The sequence below is a fragment of the Pseudorasbora parva genome, chromosome 2 (assembly GCF_024679245.1).
Source record: "Pseudorasbora parva isolate DD20220531a chromosome 2, ASM2467924v1, whole genome shotgun sequence".
Classification (NCBI taxonomy): Eukaryota; Metazoa; Chordata; class Actinopteri; order Cypriniformes; family Gobionidae; genus Pseudorasbora; species Pseudorasbora parva.
Window position 1 is genome coordinate 48,864,097 of NC_090173.1, and position 3,993 is coordinate 48,868,089.

At 34.8% G+C, this 3,993-nt stretch overlaps 1 long non-coding RNA gene across 1 annotated transcript; it reads left to right on the forward strand.

Annotated features, from left to right (window-relative positions):
* Positions 1 to 714: 714 nt before the first annotated feature.
* LOC137055061 (uncharacterized) lies at positions 715 to 3,758 on the forward strand. Its single transcript, XR_010899974.1, has 3 exons — positions 715 to 1,095; positions 2,608 to 2,743; positions 3,584 to 3,758. It is a non-coding gene; the product is annotated as an uncharacterized lncRNA (long non-coding RNA).
* Positions 3,759 to 3,993: the final 235 nt, after the last annotated feature.

Here is a 3,993-nt window from a genome sequence, read left to right on the forward strand (position 1 = left end):
GTGTTTTATTTTTGTGAAAAAAATAATAAAAGAGAAGTGGTTGTTCTGTACATTGTTTATTTGTTAATGCAATTTCTAATTTGTACATTAAACTAATTCTTCTATACATATATTTTCCGGTCAAATTAAAATGTGTAAATTAAAATACTTTGGTCTATACATTACATAAAGTAGGCTACTTTTTACAACTATTTATACAGTATAATTTAGGTTTAACATCAGAAAGAACACAAATTTAAATTAACAGATAAAACAGAAGACAACATTTGTATGTAGGCTACACTTTCATTGAGCTGAGTGGGAGACCATGCTGGTCCGGGATGGGCTGCACAATAGAGACCCTGGCTCAGCCAGAGGGACATCATCCGAGTTGTGTCCACTGTCTTCATGTTTGCTGGACTGAATCAGTCGATGCCATGTCATAAAAAGTACAACGCATTTGAATAATCAAAAAAAAAAAAAAAAAAAAAAAAAGAAGTAGGCTGGGCTACTTCAATAAAGTCTTGGACGTAAATATATAAATGTGAAAATGTATTGTAACGGTTACATTTAACATAAGAAATAATATGTTAACTAAACCATAGGTTAGGCTTTAAACCTGGTCATTGTCTGGTCTCCTGATGTTCCAGGCTTTGAAGCATGTTAAAATCCGCTCAAAATTCATAAAAAGCGAATAAAAAAATCTATTAAAAAAACACACTATTTTGCCTCCATTTCTCCTTTTAAAATCCCTTCACAAACCTGCTGTCAGTTTTCACACACCTGCTATAGGTCATTTAATGACGCTTGGTTCAGTGTTGCCAAGTCTGAAATTTGGCTACTTTTACACTATTATTGCTGTGGAATGTTTGTTGCCTGTAGTCCACAGGTTTGAGTTGGCTTTACCCTAGCAATATTTCTATCTCCCATCCGCCGCGTTTTGGCGCATTTTGGCCGTGATTCCGCAACTTTTTATTTGCAATTGGAGGGGTTTTGTTGTGTGGACCTGGCAACCCTGTATCTCGTCCGGTTTGGCTTTCGAAGCGCGCACATTGTCACAGCCTCTGTCACTTTGCTGAAAGACAGGATTTCTTGCTGACTGCCAGTGGATTCAAGGTAAGAACAAACAATTTCTAAACTGAAATGTTAATTAAAGTACATTGTTTTCAAAGCATAAGGTTAATCATAGATTTTTTTAAGTTAAAATTTTAGTTAGACTTCGCTAAATCGTGGCATTTTCCGGCGCCATGACCAAACGATAAGCATAACTGTACCCTATTATATAAATAATCTTATTTTCTTATAATTAGTAGTATACAAACTGTGAATTATTACAAATATTTTGGAGACTTCAGCATTGAAATTGTAGGCTACCACTGTTTTCCGATATAAATCCCTCAATGGTAGTAATTTCTTAGTTTGTGTAAAGTGTGCACATCAAACTCCCAGAATGAAAGCAGGACTTATTTATATTTCCAATGTAATTATGAGACAAGCGTTCCTGCCTATGTGCTTCTTTTCCTTTTTTATTTAGTGTTAATTTAAATAACAAATGCACAAAAGATTACCAATATAGAAGCGTTATTTATTTATTTTTGCCGTGAGAGGCGCCTTTTTAAAATGGTTTTCTGTTAGCATGCAGTGAGCGTTTTGCGGGCTGTTTATGCGTTTATAAAGAAGCGCTATGAGCGCATGAACCAAAAAAAAAAAAAAAAACACCTCTAAGCAGCAAAGCGTCCGACGTCATCTCGTTTTTTAACACTCAAGAATACTGTTCCAAATAATTTACATTGGCTTCTGAAGGGTTTGGTAATACTTGAGTCATAGTAATAGTTCGGATCTTCACTTAATAATTAATTAGGCTATATGCATCATTCTAATTATTAATCTGAATGTAGTACTTCTCAAAGAGGTATGAAATTGTTTGTCATTGATTAGCTAATAATTAATTGAACTGAAAACAGTAGAAAAAAAAGGAAATAAGTAATTGGTTATGTAAGAAATTAGGGATATTTCCCCCAAATATAAATCTCAAATTTCTCCTGAGTACCACCAGCCCTGCACAGTTTGTATGTCTCCCTCATCTATCACACCTGATTCAAATCATGAGCTCATTAGCAGAAACTGCAAAACCTGAAATGGGTATGTCAGCCCCCTCCACCTTCAACTCCTTTAACGGGTGTTACTCCAGACCGCACCAGGACAGTTCTGCAAGGTGCCAGTTCTTAATTTAGAGATAAGACATAATGCTTTTATCCAAAATAATGAAATCCAATTTCTCAACTGTTTACATTTACTTTAGACATAACCGACTGTGTTTACAAGAAAACTTGAAAACTTGATGTATAACTATTTATGATTAAATAATGACACAAATTTAGTTTTTAGGTAAACCATCCCTTTAAATATTGCCCTGTGCCCTTGTTTCTGTGTTTGATTGGTATATAATAAACCTTTGGAGCAAAAATGTTGCTCTTGTCACTTTTGTAAAAATCCACAGAAACCATTTGTGTATAGCAGATATTATATCTGATACCATTATTTTATTTCCTGAAAAATGTCAAAGTGCAGATAACTCCTTTTTGTTGGAATTGAATCTCACTTTAATGCTCTTTAAATATTTTACAGGAAGCTTGAAAAAAAATGTGCTTACAAACTCTATTACCAGAAGAGACGCAGAAAAGGCAGTGTCAAAGTGGCTAATCGGTGCCAGGGACAGGGGAGGACACCGCACTGTGAGGGCACGTGGTGGACAGCAAGACGGGTAAATAATTTAAGACTTGCTTGGTTTTAAATGGTAATAAAAACTATAAAAAGATAAGAATGATAGTGCATATAAATACAAATTCAAAATTGTTTTACCATTTGAGAGCTGTTACATACAGTGCAGATGAGGGACGTTGATTTTACTGATCTTTTTTTTTTTCAATCATATATCACTCATAAATGATTAAATACAAAAAGAATAGTAGCTATTAAGATTGATGTGATTTGGAATGCCTGATAAAAAAATATGGTCAGAAAATCAACGTGCCTGAAAATCTGCACGCAGTGTAGAGCGACCGTAACTTGTTACAGTGACTTGTCCTGGAATCTGTCAGCTCTGCATACCCACTTCAGATCTTGCATAATCTCAGGTCTTCTATAATAAGCTGATAAGATGAATCAGATGTATTAGATGAGGAAGACATACAAAGGCTGCATCTGACAACTTATGCAGCTGACTCGTTGCCTCTCCGACCTATCAGCCAACGACTTAACAGGCAGCGCTTAGATAGTAAGGTACCTCACAAAACTGATTTCGGACAGACTTATGAGGCAGCACAATGGTTTAATGATCTACAACAAAACAGAAAGAGCATTGGTAACAGCATGTGTTTTCTACAATACTAATTTCTCATCAAAATTACTTCAAAAGTGGTAAAAGTTGGTCAAAATGCTTTTTTGCACAGCCAGTATGTTCAGTGCTGAGGGTATTTCAGGACAGATTTACAAACTTCTGATCTAGACCAACTTCATGTGGGGTACCAAAAGGCTTTAAGTGTGAAAAGGGGAATAAAAAAAGTGGAACAATGGTTGATTTAATTTATTTGTCTTTTCAAAGGGTCGTTGGGAGGCCGACGACAGAGGAGTGAGGAGCTGCACTGTTTTCTTTTTCCATTTTGTTTGTGAAATACATTATTTTTGAGTGTTCAGATATGCAATTTATGTCAAATTAAGTTTGTCAGGAGCTTCATTTTAATGTATACATTTTTTATTGTTGATATTTTTGTGTTATAAAGTTATAAATGTTATAATACTCATATTTGAATTGTTCCTAATAAACCTTGATTAATAACGTAAATCATAAACTGGTTTCAGTTCATTGAATACCTTTAACATTTGAATGTAGTTTAGTGGATTACATGTAATGTTTGTATTACGGGGTTTACTGTAAAATAAGGTAACCCAAACAGAAAATGTACAAGCCCATATATATACCCGTTGTGGCCCATAAGAGCCCAACATTACACC